General features: G+C 45.8%; 1 pseudogene; it reads right to left on the bottom strand.

The window, feature by feature from the left end:
- Positions 1-245: 245 nt before the first annotated feature.
- Positions 246-8,233, bottom strand: LOC136545711 (type III polyketide synthase B-like; annotated as a pseudogene).
- Between the last annotated feature and the right edge of the window lie 8,042 nt (positions 8,234-16,275).

The following is a 16,275-nucleotide window of genomic DNA, read 5'->3' on the forward strand; positions in this document are numbered from 1 at the left end:
TGCATCCCCTATTCGAGGAAGAAGTTTTAGAAGATATTTATCACATCACGTTTCCTATCCATCTAGAAACTGGAGGTTGATTCAATTCAATTGCTAAAACGATGGTCCTTATTTCATTGATGATCATGAGCAACATTGGTGGTTAATTGCATTCTCCCTCAAAGCAGTAATCAAATGAAAGAAGTTGATAATAGAGGCGCGTCAGGCATACTCAGCACAAGCAAACAAGCATGAGGTGAATCTGATCAGAGCTGAGCTAAGGCGCACATGGTTGCCTGCAAGCTCCTGGCGAGGATACCCTCGAACATTATCCTAGGCCCAAACACAAGGATGAGACCCCACTCATAGTCCTCCCTATCATCGGCTGCCGCCTTGGCTGGCACAGCCAGCAGCTTCCTAGCTAGGTCTCCTCCACCATGTTCTCCAGCACATACACGATGGTGTTGCTGCTGGCATTCCCAAAGTCTCGGAGAGCACACCGGCGCCCCTCCATCTTGGTCAGGATGGCCGGCCCATCAGGGTGCACCACCTAGAACATGTCCTCATAGCTCAACTCGGAGCCGCTATCTCATCGCTGACCTCCTCCCGCTCCTTGATTAGCTTCTGGCAGAAGTCCTCCATGTGCGCCTCGATGATGTGGGGCAGCTCTTGGCCCAACTGGAACTTGATGCCTTCCTCTGTGAGCTAGCCCTCGATGGTCCTCTTCATGTCCGAGAGGAACCACTTGAGCACCGAGTGGAGATCGATGAGACGGCGCTCACCGGGTGCTAGGTCGGTGCCGATGATGGTGGCACCAGTGCCATTGCTAAAGAGTGCGATGCCCATGAGGTCATATGGGCGATCAGGGTCGGGCTGGTGGAACCCCACGATGGTGGTCTCGGAGATGGCCAGGAGCACACGCGTGCCTAGGCCACAGCTCTCGACGAGGCCCTTGGTGACGCGGAGCCCCACCACGCCTCCCAAGTAGCCCATGAAGGCGAGCATGATGCGGTGAACGTCTGGGCTCAGCCCTAGCATGCGCGCAAGGTGCAGGTCACTGACCGAGAACCGTTCCTCACTGGAGGAGACATACACGAGGTGGGTGATGGATGAGAGCATGCCGCCCCATGAGCAGACATAGGAAAGGGATGCCTCCAGCGCCATCTATGTCACTGCTGCGTTAGAGATGTCCAGACGCTGCTTCATCATCGACAGACCCTCCTGCGCTAGCTCCGGGTAGTTCTTGAGGATCTCCTCCAACATCACCACATACCGAGTCTTCACCATCGTCGTCTTGCCTGGATCGATTAGTTCACTACCAATAATGCAAGTTCATAAAACTAATAGACTTGATAGGATCATCTAGCCATAGATCTAGCATACAAACTGGCATCTGGTTGAATAGCAAACCCTAGAACATGCTAGTGCGAGAAACAGAGAGAAAGAGAGAGAGAGGGGTTGCAGAGGTGCAAACCATCGGCCGCCTTGGTAGAAGACGAGCTTACCATGGGGTGCTTGTCTATGGCATGGTGAGGTCCAATGGTGAAGTCACGGACGTAGTGGCAGCGGTGGTCGATGGCGATTTTCCCGTTGCTAGCAACGCCCCCTCACTAGATCAGCTTAGGGTTTAGGGATTGTAGGTGGGGCGTCAAGCGGCTCAGGTAATTCTCGTGCCTTGTGCCCCGGCCCCCACCTCCCTTTTTATGGTGCTGTGCAACGGGGGCCCACAAACCATGGAGCGGTTGGGCGCCCCCGATCAGGGCGTGGATCCAAGGGCCCAATTGGCCATTGGGCCAATTGGTGGAGATCAATCTAACATTCTCCCCCTTGATCTCACCTTGTGACTTAAACTTAACTTACTTACTTTATCTTGTTCCCATTCCATCACACATCAGTGCGTAGAGCGTGCCTCATCGTCATGGTCAGTTGCCATTAGATTAAACAGCTACAATGCACCTCTCTGTTTCGAAATAGATTCTCAACTAGGCCCTCATTGTCCAGGAATCATAGGCTTTCCCTTAAACCCATGCCGGCTAAGTGTTCTCTGAACATGCTGGGTGGTTAGTCTTTTGTAAGCGGATCTGCAAGCATCTTTTCTTTTCTTATATGCTCAAGACTAATTATATGATCCTAGACTTTGTCTTTCACAACATAATACTTTATGTCAAAGTGTTTGGCAGCATCACTTGACTTATTATTGTGAGCATAACATACTGCTGGATTATTATCGTAGTATAACTTGAGTGGTTTATGTATGTCATCTACCACTTTCAACCCGGGCATAAATTTCTTCAGCCAATTCACCTACCCTGTGGCCTCATAACATGCTACAAACTCGGCATACATTGTGGACGATGTAGTGATGGTTTGCTTTGAGCTTTTCCATGATATAGCTCCTCCTACGAGAGTAAATATGTATCCTTACGTGGATTTTCTGTCATCTCCCGCATAATCAGAATCTATATACCCCTCTATGTGCAGGGAATTAGATCTTCTGTATGTTAGCATGAGACCCTTCATACCTTGCAGGTAATGTAAAACTTTCTTTACTAATTCCTAGTGTTCTATTCCTAGATTACTCTGATATCTGCCAAGTAACCCGGTAACAAATGCTAAGTTAGGGCGAGTACACACTTGAGCATACTGTAAACTTCCGACAGCTAAACTATATGGAACCGCTTTCATTTGATCGATCTCATATTGGTTCCTGGGACATTGAAATTTCCCATATCTATCGCCCTTGACTATGGGAGCAGGTGAAGACTTACAATTTTGCATACTGTATTTCTTTAGAACTTTTTCTAAGTATGCCTTTCGTGATAATCCTAAAACCCCATTTTCTCTATCTCGGTGAATCTCTATTCCTAGGATGAACGTAGCTTCATCGAGATCCTTCATATCAAACTTCGAGGACAAGAAGTTATTTGTTTCTAGTAGTAGATTAACATCACTGCTAGCGAGCAAGATGTCATCCACATACAAGACTAGGAAAATGTATTTCCCATTCTTGAACTTTGCATAAACGCAATTGTCCTCTACGTTTTCTTGAAAACCAAACTTTCTTATTGTACTATCAAACTTCAAATACCACTGTCTTGAAGCTTGTTTTAATCTGTAAATGGATTTCTTCAGGCGACATCCCATACGTTCTTTTCCTTCCACAACAAAACCTTTCGGTTGTGCCATGTAAACATTTTCCTCTAGATCCCCATTTAGGAACACCGTCTTTACATCCATCTGATGTAATTCTAAATCGTAATGTGCTACAAGCGCCATTATGATTCTAAAAGAATCCTTACATGAGACTAGAGAAAATGTCTCATTGTAATCTATGCCTTCTCTTTGCGTGAAACCTTTCGCCACAAGTCACGCTTTAAACCTTTCTATATTCCCTTTGGAGTCATGTTTAGTTTTGTAGACTCATTTACAGCCTACTGTCTTGGCTCCTTTAGGAATTGTTTCTAAGTCCCAAACACCGTTGGTTTTTATTGATTTCATTTCATCTTCCATGGCTTCAAGCCACTTGGATGAGTGAGCGCTTCTCATGGCTTCTTCAAATAAGGTGGGATCACCCTCCATTTGAAATTCATCACATTCATAAACTTTGTAATCATCAGGAATGGCTAATCTCCTGACTCTTTGAGACCTAGGGGCCTCGTTAGATGACGCTTGTTCTATATGAGGCTATTGTTGCTCTCCCTCATGTATGACAATGGGTTCTAGGGATCCTAAAGGATAGGTTCCTCATGTTCATTCATTGTTGCCATAGGAGAACTAACGACAGGTGTTGTTACTATAGTGTCTTGCACTATTGGTACAACAACAACAGGTAGCATGAAGAATGGCTCCTGAACCATAGGAGTGGGCCACGTATACCTGCTTCTCTTCAAAACTAATTTCTTCGTGCTACCCATGCTCCCCCTTATCATACAATCCTCCAAGAAGACAGCATGTCTTGTTTCTACAAACTTCGTTTGTCTGTCAGGACAATAGAAGCGATAACCTTTTGACTTTTCTCGATAGCCAATGAAATGGCAACTACTGTTCTTGGAGTCTAGCTTTCCCTATGTTTGGGTTAAAGACTTTTGCCTCAGCTGGACAACCCCACACACATAAATGGTTAAGTGAGGGTTCCTTTCTAGTCCACAACTCATATGGTGTTTTGGGCACCGACTTGCTTGGCACTCGATTAATAATATGAATGGCGGTTTTTAACGTCTCCATTCATAAACTTATCGGTAGGGTAGAGTAACTTATCATGCTTCTCACCATATCCATTAAGGTATGGTTGCATCTTTCAGCTACTCCATTCTGCTGAGGCTCGCCCGGTGTAGAATACTGCGCAACTATGCCATTTTCCTGTAAGAACCTTGCAAAAGGTCCAAGAACTTGGCCATATGGGGTATGTCGGCCGTAGTACTCTCCCCCACGGTCGGATCTTACTACCTTAATCTTTAAGTTGTGCTAATTTTCTACTTCAGCCTTAAATATCTTAAATTTATCCAATGCTTCCGATCTTTCCTTAATTGGATAAATATAGCCAAAACAAGAATAATCATTTATGAATGTTATAAATGAATCATAACCATCTACACTTTTCATAGGAAAAGGACCACAGATGTTTGTGTGAACTATTTCTAAAATTCCTGTGCTTTGTTTGGCATCTTTCTTTATTTTCTTAACGTACTTTCCTTTTATGTAATCTATGCACTATTCTAAATCTAAAAATTCTAAAGACAGAAGAATTGATTTCTTAATCAATCGCTCTATTCTCTCCCTCGAAATATGGCCTAAACAACATACCATAATTTCGATGATGTATCATGAACTCTCTTCCGCTTATTACTTGCATTCATAGGCAAGGAGACATTCGCATGCTCAGTGCTCACATTATTCACATTCACATAAAGTGATAATAAATAAAGCTTGTCTTATCGGAAGGCAAGACCAACACACTTATTATTAATCACAATCCGACATTTGCCATTACCAAAACAGCAATCATATCCATCATCATCTAATCTTGAAACACTTATCAAGTTTCTACGTAAAGAGGGTAAATAAAGAATATCTGAAAGCTGAAGTCTAAAATCATAATCTAATTCTAGAGAAAGACCTCCAACGGCTTTAACTTTAGCTTCAACTCCATTTAGAACTTTAATTCTTCTTTCTCCTCTTTGTAGGGTCCTCCTCGTATGAAATCCCTATAATGAATTGGCAACATGAATAGTTGCACCTCAATCAATCCATAAAATAGATTTTGCATAACTTAAATACAAGGATTCATCTATGAATATAATAAAATCCTCACCTCTCTTCAGAAGGCTCTTCAGTAAGTCTGGACAGTCCCTCTAGTAACGTCCATGCTTCTTGCACCATTTACACTGATCTTTCTCAATTTGAGCATTATTATTATTCTGATGGTGGTCATTCTAAGGGGCTTTTCCTTGAGGTTTGGCATTCTTATTGAAGTTCTTCTTCTTGTTGTCCTTCACAAGGTTAGCAGTCACCCTATGAGCTTTTCAACCTCTTCTCTTCTTGAACACACATTGTAATGAGCTTTTCTATATCCCATTTGTCGGGCTGCATGTTGTAATTAACGACAAAAGTTTCATATTCCTTAGGTAAGGAAGCAAAACCAAATGAATCAGGAAACTCCATCCTTGAGCCCTAAATCTATTGGCTTTAGCTTCAAAGCTGTGTTGCTCATCTTCAGTATGTGCTCTCTGATACCGCCACCAGTGTATTTCTTATTGAATAGTTCTTGATCAGAGGACTGGCATAAGCCTTTGAAGAGCCAGTGAACTGACTCCTCCACTTTCTTAAGAATACTACTTGTGCAGTATCATAATTGGTATAGGACCCCCCGTTATAGCATCTGAAATTATGGATTTAGCCACTATCAGCACATTGCGGTTTGAAATGTCCCATTTCTTGCGTTTGAGATCATATTTCATTCGCACCTTCTGCATGATCTCGCTGCCGAGCAGTGAAATCAGCATCAGACTCATTTTCTTCCCTCACCGGGTCCATGGCTCAAGTAGGACACGAGGAGGTAAGCGCTAGGTCATTTTTAGACAGCGCAAGTGCTAGTTTATACTTCTCTCGCCATACCCTATAATTGCCCCCTTTAAGAGGCGGTATGTGCGAGATAAAAGCCATTGGGTTGAGTCCTGAAAAACACCGTCAGAGATAGTGAGAAGATATCATAATAATTGCACGCCTTAATTTAATGTTGGTCAAAATTAAAATATACAACTTTCTTGTACACTAATTTTATATCACCGTTGGGCAGAAATAGAATTAATGCATGAAAAAACTTATGAATAATCAATATAATATTGCTATTATCAACGTTGGTCAAAAAAATAACAATATTATAATTTACTGAATAAAATTCAACTACTCTTCAAATTAAATTCTCCCATTGGTTTGAATTTAATTAGAAGATAATAAACTTTAACATTGCAGCGGAAATATGAAAAAATTATTTATCTACTTTTCAGAAGCATTTATCTACTCTCTGAAAAAATTATCCCGTTGGTTCAAATTTTGACAGAGATTTAAATTAGTAAAAAATCATCAAAATTTGCTTCTAAAAATTAAAAAACAAAAACAAAAAAGTAATTGTGCAACTTGGGCCAAAACTGCTTGCATGCTGCACACTGTCGCGGTCCAGCAACAAATTCGTCCTGCGGCGGCGGCTCGCACCCGCGCTCCCCCGCGCCCAGGCCGCAACCTGGGCCTGGGCTAGGATTTCACTCGCCCGCCTAGGCTGTATCCGGCCTGATGGCTCTTAGCCGTTCATCGCGATCAGATGGTTGTCCGTCATTCTTGACGGATACAAAAATGGCGCGGCTCGGCGCGGATGTCCTAACCCTAAGTCATTCTTCACTGTCTCTTCTCTCTCTACGCCGCGGTGTCGGCTCTCTCTCCCACTCTCACTCCGAACCACGACGGCCCGAGAGAAGCGTGGTGGCACCGCCATGGCGCCCTTCGTCGGTGCACGCGTGCGGCTTGATCCACGTGCAACGCCGTCGAGTGGCACCGCGGTGGTGCACTTTACGCCCCCCACACGCGCTGCGGTGGAGCACGACCCCAAAACCCTAGATTTTACCGGCGCCGCCGCAGGCCCCTCGCCGGAGCTCGCGCTCCCCAGTGGGTGAGTGTGCCGCCGTCGAGCGGTCTTGTGATGGTGCCCTCGGCCGGGCTCACGCGCACAGCGGCGAGCGTGGCTCTGCTTCTCCCCGCACTCCAGCGAGGCGGCGGCAGAGCTCCTTCCCGAGCGATGGCGGGATTCTACCCGCGCGACAGCGGTGGTGACACGCGGCGGAGAGTCCGGGTAGGTCCTCCCCTCATTCGTCCTTACTCTAGGGTTAGGGTTAGGGTTTCGGGTTGGGGTCCATTCCGTTTCTTCAAATCGAATCCTCTCCTTCTACTCTTCTACTCAGTTTTCTACCCCGATGAACTAGATCTACGCCTAGTTAGGCGATTGATACCATTGATAGACTTGACAGGATCATCTAGCCATAGATCTAGCATACATACTGACATCTGATTGAATAACAAACCCTAGAACATGCTAGTGCGAGAAACAGAGAGAAAGATAGATAGAGAGGGGTTGCGGAGGTGCAAACCATTGGCCGCCTTCGTAGAAGACGAGCTTGCCATGGGGTGCTTGTCGGTGGCGCGGTAAGGTCTGGCGGTGAAGTCGCGGACGCAGTGGCGGTGGTGTAGAGGCGGCGGTGGTCGGTGGCGGTCTTCCCATCGCTGGCAACGCACCCTCACTAGATCGGCTTAGGGTTTAGGGACTGTAGGTGGGGCATCTGGCGGCTCAGGTTATTCTCGTGCCTTATGCCCCGGCCCCCACCTCCCTTTTTATGGCACTGTGCGATGGGGGCCTACCAACCATAGAGCGGTTGGGCGTCTCCGATCAGGGCGCGGATCCAAGGGCCCAATTGGTGGAGATCAATCTAACAAAAACTTGTTATTACTAGTTGAAATCTACAGAAGAAAAAGGAATGAAGTGCATTATTAATAAGGGAATTGTTACGGAGTCTGGTGAGCTTCTCCTTGAGCTCCGGGTCGTCACAGTTGGTGTTCTTCATGAAGCCGTCGACGACGTAGTCCTGCATCACAAGCTGCTGCGGGACGGTGTGGCCGAAGGCCAGGATCGTCGCCTTGCCAGGGTTAGGGGCCAGCATGGACGACACGCATGCTTGTTACTCGTCGTGTCCATGCCGCTGCTCACCATCGTGATCTTGTGAACAAGCTAGAGAGAGTAGCAACCTTAATTTGTGGTATTAGAAGGAAGGAAGCAGTGGTGAATACCAGAGAACGATGATCAGCTATAGGTTGAAGATGCAGCATTAGGAGACTATGGACATATATACTCGTACCTTACTTCAATCTGCAATATATCAGCTCACGTCTTGAACTTGAAAGAGGCGCGCAGTTGAGAAGCAACAAGTGCATGGTAATAACAGGAAAGCTTGATTGGTGCCCAGCAGATGAGCAATTGGTCGTTTACCAGTAAATCTCAGTCTTTTGATTGCGTGCAAGCGCGATTGGCGAAGGTCAAGAATTGTCAATATCTCTAGTTTCCGTTGTTACGTTTGATTCATGTCTATAGCATTTTGCCTTCTGTAAATATGTCCCTATTCCCTATTATAAGGTAAATAGGTGATTGATTTTTTGCAAGCGTAACAACATTTTTTTGCAGTCTAAGGAAAAAAAAAACTTGAATGCAATCTCAAAACTACTCGAAGCATTTCATCGTGTTTTGCTATGCACATGCACCACCAAAAACTTCAAACCTCTCGATACATGTCTCAATTATTCATCACACACTGCAACATCATCTTTTCTTGTCTCCCATAACGCGTGATTGGTTTGTTGCCCATCCCAGTCAGGTTCATGCCAGGGAGCCAGGCCCACACTGGTATAGTGGTAAGGCTAGATGGATGCAACAGGAGTACAATTGGTTCTTCACTTCTTTGTCAGGATAGAGCCTGGAAACATGTAGAAGTTGTTTGGCGACCTGCATGCAACAACAACTCGCAGAGCAGAAGTCTTTTTAGCCTCCTCCATGCATATGCTTGCACCTGGCTGGCCAGGCTCTAGAGAAACACAAATGAACTCAGGATCTATTTGTTTGCCAAGACATGCCTGGCCTGTGCGGATGAGTTGGGCCAGGGCATCCCCAGGCTACATCACCTGGCCTGTCCGCTGGCCTGGCGGCGCTCGACCGTGAGGCAGGGTGGGGCCGGGGTCCCCGTGGTCAGCGCGGCCGGCGGGGCCGGCCCGAGGCGGAGCGGCCAGCCGAGCCAGGGGCGAGCGCGGGGGCAGCCAAGCCCCGTGGCGGCGGCGCTCGCTCGCTGGCGCGAGGACGGGCGGGGGCGAGCTCATGTTCGGTGGCGCGGATGGCGGCCTAGCGGCGCTCGAGCGCGAGGCGGGGCGGGGCCAGGGTCTCTGCGGTCAGCACTGCTCGCGTCGGGGACAATGCGGCGGTCGGCCATGGTCGGCTTGGCGAGCGCGCGGGGACAGGGGCGAGCGCGGCATCGGAGAGAAAAAAGAAAGACGAGCGAACTGTTATTTTCCACTAACGAATGGCATAACTTCACGAGGAGGTACAGATCCCATATTTTTCAGAGCACCTGGAATCAATGAATCTGGCCCCCAAATCTAGATTTCTGGTGGCTTCAGATCTGTTGGTGGGTAGGTGTTCGGCTAAGCCCTTGTTTAGTTCTACCTTAATTTTCAAAAAGTTGCTACAGTACCTGTCACATCGAATGTTTGCGGCCCGTGCATGGAGCATTAAATGTAGACGAAAAGAAAAACTAATTACACAGTTTGGTGGGAAATTGCGAGACGAACGTTTTGAGCCTAATTAGTCCATGTTTGAACACTATTTGCCAAATAAAAACGAACGTGCTACAGTAGCCCAAAAATCCAACTTCCTACGACTAAACACAGCCTAACAAAATGAGATCCAGAGCTGATTTCAATAGGTTTGGAGCACTTTGAGCTATTCTAAAGAGGCCCATAGTATGGCCCCAGAGCTAGGAGCCCATGAAGCAGGAAAGGCACGTGCGTGCTGCCGATTTGTCTTCCATCGCGTCGATTCGGCTAATTGGCTTCCGCGTCCGTGACTCCATGTTGCCCTTCCGCCGCGCGGCCGCGACTGCCTTCTTCCCCGCTGCGACCTGCGACTCTACGACACTGCGCTCGTGCTGCCATCGCCGATCGGCTGTGCGCGGTGCACCGGTGCGTCGCGTGCTCGCAGCAGCAACCAGAACCGGCGAGCGGCCACCGACCACCGGCGCCCACGGCCCACTCTCCGTTCCTGGTCTGTGTATGTACGGAGTAACGTAGGTAAGAAATTGCCCCTAAGCTCCTTGATTGTGCTTTGTGTATGTGGTATGACAAGTATATATGTTTAATCAATATTTACTTTGTTTTTGTCTCCAATCTTTATTCTTTAGATTTGGGATTTAGCCATTTAGGCCCTTATGATTATGTGCAGCATGCATGTTTGGTATGACATTGAATTTTCTGAAATTCTGAAATTGAGTTGAGTATTGCATAATTTTCTTAAATCACTTACCAATTTCTAAATTTATACTGAACTCATGTTGCCTAAAAAGCACGTATTTGGAAGTGAAAAAAGAAAAAAAAAGAAGAGAAGGATAGAGGCCTCGATGCAATCACAAAGAAGAAAAAAATATATTTTTTATGTATTACATTTATTAGCAACATCATTATATTATTAGAGTTATTATTAGAAACATCATTATGTTATTAGAGGTATATTAGACTGTCTCTAACAGCGTAGGTAAACGGTGACCCAAACGCAAAATGCCGAGCGCACAGTGTTTTGGGTCCCAAAATCACGGTCCAACGGAGAACGCAAACACGGCAGCCATTTTGCGTAGCAACGGACTCGGAAGGCAAAAAAAGCGTCGTCGTTCTCGACGATGCAAAACACTGCAGAGAGAGAGGGAGGAGCGACCGACGCCGGGGCCCGGCACAGAGGCGGGGCCGATGGAGGTCGGTGGAGGCGCGGCTGCCGTCGTGGAGTCCGGATCCGCCCGGCCGCCATCGGAGGGAGCAGGGATAGGCGGCATCGGGCAGGAGAGGGAGGATCCCGCCGGCGAGGTCCGCCTGCGGTGGAGCAGCGCTGCCGGCAAGGGCCGCTCGCCTTCCGCGGAGAAGAACGCCGCCGGCGCGGACGTGGTGAGGCTGCGGCCGGAGCTCGCCCGCACGGTGGCGGCCGGGGCCGGAGCACGCACGGATCTGGGACCGCTCCCCCCCCCCCCCCCGGTGATGAGCAGCATCGTGGCCGGGGAAGAGAAGGTCGTCAGGGTCCGGCTCCACCCAGCTCGCGTTGTCCTCCCTGCCTCCGCCTCCGCCGCCGGCGTACGGCTTGCGCGCAGCGTGAGGAGTAGGCGGCGCTCCAGCCCGCCCGCCGCGCTACCATGCCGAGGGAGAGGGAGAGAGAGAAAGGATAGGCGGGAGGGGAGGGGGCGTGCACGGGAGCCACGGCGCGGGCGGTGCGGGCGAAGGCGCGGGGGTTGGGAGAGAGAGACGGATAGAGAGATGGAGGAGGCGATGTGGGTTGTTGGAGAGGGACGGTTTTGGGCGTGCGACCTATTTACTGTATAGAACCCAATTTCTGAAATGGGTCGCTGATTTAGGTATGCATCGTTGGAGATAGTCTTAAAGGGCCTATCTTTCTAGCTCCGCTCTAGGTCTCTAAATTCACAGAATCAGGCCTGATTACCATACATGAAAGACAATATTGATTTAACTTACCAACAAACATTAGAACCCTCTTATTGACCTTAACATCAACAGTAATGATTTAACTTTAACCAAGTTCTAGACATACTAATACACGATGTCTAAACATTATAGTTGCATGAACCACACATGCTCATCATTTTGCATAAGACACAGATAAAGAGGCAAACAAGAACAATACCAACAAATTGCAAAGAACAAAGCTTGTAGTACCAATAGGTGGTTTGAGTGCAAGAATGAACAGAAGGCAGGTAACATTTTGAATTGATACTTGAGTTGAAATATCGAACTGCTTCATTGAAGTTTTTGTATTTGCAGTGACTAGCACTAGGATAACCATTCACTTTGGCCTGGCATCTGTGCCCGTTGGTGTAAACTCTAGTTCGGCGCGCCTTGAACAAAACAAGCACACATTGATCTGCAACAAAGACCAGAATGCCTCAAGTGCTTGTTACATAGAAACCATTTAATTAGGATTATTGTTGTCACATCACTAGCACCATAGTGCATTCAAGTAGTGTGTAAACAATAGAAAAACTTTAGAAGCCTTAGTCTAGAGTGCAGCAGAGTCAATGAATGAGTTTGCATTGGAGGTCACCGATTTCATTTAGTTTGAACTAATGATCTCAAAAGGCAAACCGATGTACTGCATCCATCATGTAAGAATATCAAGGTAGATATATCATATGCACAATCTGTGGCCATAGATTCAGCAAATTGTTTAGATAAAAAAGGAATCACTAGTGGCTCTACTTCACTGTAATAAATACCTCAAGGTTACAAAAAAGGCTGACGGAATCTGTGGCCTTAGATTCAGCAAATTGTTTAGATAAAAAAGGAATCACTGGTGGCTCTACTTCACTGTAATAAATACCTCAAGGTTACAAAAAAAAGCTGAAACATGGAAAAAAACAAATAACTCAATAGACAAATAGGGGTCATGTTTGTTTGCATGGAAGAAGGCAGTACTAGTGCACTGAGCTAAATGCATCTAGTTGTCCAACAATGACCATGACAATGAAATCATAATATTGAAGATAGTCAAAATGCAATATTACATAGAGTCAAAGCACAATATAGTTAGTAGTTACCCAGTGAAAGCACAATATTAGCTGTCGCAGAACCGACCAATTTATAAGAGTACAAGTACAACGGCAGCCCGCAAGCGGTCGCACTGTCATACTTGAACCCATATAAACCCGGTAGTCCGTCGAGTACCACGGCGGGTCTCGATAAACGATTTACAACAACCAAGATCGTACAGGATTCAACATACATGCCACATATTACATAAAGTTCACAGATACATTTCATCATCAGAGTACGAATAAAAGTTATTACAAACCGAGTTTGATAAATAAAGCGGAAGCAAATAAGTTCGAAGATAAAGTTTCCAACATAGTTTGATACAGTGCCAAGTAAGATCACGGTCCACAAAAGCAAAGATAGGAATTAATAAAGAAGCCTGTCCAAGGCTTACTCCTCATCCACAGCGGGATAGAAGCAACTCTTGCAATAACCATGATACACAGTGCCATCTGCAACAATGGGAAAATAAACCCTGAGTACGAGAAGGTACTCAGCTAGACTTACCCGTCATGAACCAGAAATAAAATGACTCCAAGGATTATGCAAGGCTGTATAAGTGGACGTAACTTGACAACATTTTGCGTAAAAGGCAATTGACCCATTGTAAAATTATGATTTCCTTTATCAAGTTAATTATAACTATCCATTTCTAGATTCGCAAACTATCATGTGCCAAACATGTGGTATATCATTTAGAAGCATACAATAGTAACCATAGCAGGTATTGTAATTCTATATTCATCCGAACCATCATGTTTGATAACACAGTTACTACGATGTTGGAGCTAGTCAAGTTTCTCACTATCCGGGAGAGACGGCGATTCGAATCAATTTCAACCAGCTGGGAATTTATTCCTAACACAAACCCAGGTCTACTAGCCACGATAGCCTTAGGTCACCTTTGATACAACTCAGGTAAACATTTCGCGGGTCCGTACCGCGCCGCACAATCTGGAACACCAGATGCCAGGATGCTCAGGCCAAGCCTGCCCTTGGGCTCAGTCTGATCGTTCCCCGGAAGGAGCGCACAACAGAACAGGTCCCGGCCTGATTTGAATTACTCGGCTTCGCGGTCGGAACGAGTTATCCGGCTAGCTAAGTGAGAGGCATGCGTTCAATCTTGTCAGAAGTTCCAACAACGGTACGGTCCTTAACCAACACAGACGGGGATAGATCCACACCCAAGACCTCCATGTCTTGTTGCTTCTCTATCGACCTCCCGTCCAGTCTTGATTTACTTTTACCACATGGTTCTGTTCCACGATGGCAGATATAGCCAACCGTGCTCTGGTATCCCCCTATATCTCGCAGGTGACAGGACATCACCCGACTTCTACCGGTCTAAGCATGGCTAAGCATATATTCGATCCTGGACCTATACCGGTTAAAGGGTTAATATCTGGACAAGGAATTTACATGCATCAAGTGGTCCCATTCAACTCTTATAACCTAATGCATCAATCATAAGTACGTAAGTAAACATTTGTAAATTACTGGGAGACTTATAATGCTCCGGGGCTTGCCTCACAGAAAGGAAGTAGGGCGGTGGTCAGGGCACTCCGGAAGCTCTTCAGGGTTCTGCTCCATGCCTTCGGGAGCTGCGGCTTGCGGATCCTCCTGCTGGTTCCCTTCCTCTGTTTCTTCGAATTCCAGTAACGTGATCTCTTCCTCCGATCCTAGATGCATGAGTATGGCATAAGTATTACGAATGCATAAATATTAACAAGTGCATCATGTTTATTGAGTAGGTGCATATCTCTTCTCGATTATTACTTAACTACTTCTACAATGCATCGACGATGCCACAAAACAGTAGCTACTTGTTTCACTCATAACTGGAGTTCTACTAATCCAAATACTGTGATCCTGGACTTTCTGGAAAGCTTATCAAATTCTCTACAACTTTGTTATTAACCATTTTTACAGTACACATCAGTTTCAATATGCAACTCATCAAACTCCAGAATCTGTCCGGAAACTATTCAATCATGCAATATAAAGTAACACTACTTCTACTTCATGTAATCATTCAAAATTTGACAACATAGAATCTACCAACAGTTTAAGCATACCAAATACATTTAATATAATCTAATGGTGAAGCCCAAACTATTTATTTAATTGCCTTTATTATTTTATTTAGATATTTAGGTTAAATAATAAACATATATCAGATGTACTTCATAAATTCTCAAAACTTTACAGTGCCTTACTAATGCTATCAAAGGACTACTATACAAATTTCATGTCATTTTACTAAGTAGAACATCCTATACAAAAATGACAAGAAAGCAAGGCTTGAAATAGCATAAATGGAAAATCCTATTGAAAAGTGTCAAGCAACAGATTTCCTATTTTTCTTAGCATCCATATGGTACTAGGATTACCTCCAACAAATTTCATGAATTTTTGGACTCATAAATAATTTATAAAAATTCATGCAAGGATTAACTATTCATAAAAGAAAAATCTATAACTATAAATCTACACATGCACTGGTCCTCAAATTTTTACCAGAGCTCATATAGGCTAAGACTAGCTTACCACAAAAATTTCATAAATTTTGGAGCCTAGGAACTCTAGATATAAAATAAACAAATTTGAATGCATTCAAAAGCACATTTCAAATCCCTATTTAAATCTCCAAAAATTTCTACTATACAAGTCAAGAACATATTTTTCCTAAATACTACACTTCCTAAGGAACACTCACAAATTTATTTCACAATTTTTGGAGCTATTAAACTGAAGATACAAAAATTACAAAACATACGAAATCTGCATTCAAAATGAACTGGATTTAAAACATGGAGTCGCTGACCGGTGGGACCTATGCGTCAGTTGGACCCACATGTCATCGAGACAAAACAGGGCCGGCGGCGCCACTCTACGGACACGGCCAGAGCTCGTCGCCGGTGAGTTCTCCGGCGAAATCACGGGCACCATCGTGATCTACTACTCAAGACGCGTTGAATGGTCTAGGTGGTGACAGTGCTAGTGCGGCGGAGCATGATCGTCGCCGGTGATGGCGGCACGGCGGCGCTGCTCAACTCTGTGCCGGCCGTCTTCGGCCATGGGAAGGCTAGGAGAGGCACGCAACAGTACCACGGTGTCCTAGTGACTCTATTTCAGCAACAAATGCATCACGCAAAGCTCCGACGACGCTAGACCACGGCGCGGTGGTGCGGGGGTTAGAATGCGGCGGCGCGGGTCGTCGCGTTCCACGCCGGTGGGATCACTAACGAAGGTAACGTCTTAGCACCGGCTAATACACGTCCTAACCAAACGCTAACGCTCAAAATCAAAGGAAAAGGGCCGATGAGCCGAGCTATGGCCAGCTTGCCGTGGAGGCGGCCATGGCAACCGAGAACTCCGGCGAGAAAGGAAATGGTGGATACACCCTCA

The sequence above is a fragment of the Miscanthus floridulus genome, chromosome 3 (genome assembly GCF_019320115.1).
Source record: "Miscanthus floridulus cultivar M001 chromosome 3, ASM1932011v1, whole genome shotgun sequence".
NCBI classification, from domain to species: domain Eukaryota; kingdom Viridiplantae; phylum Streptophyta; class Magnoliopsida; order Poales; family Poaceae; genus Miscanthus; species Miscanthus floridulus.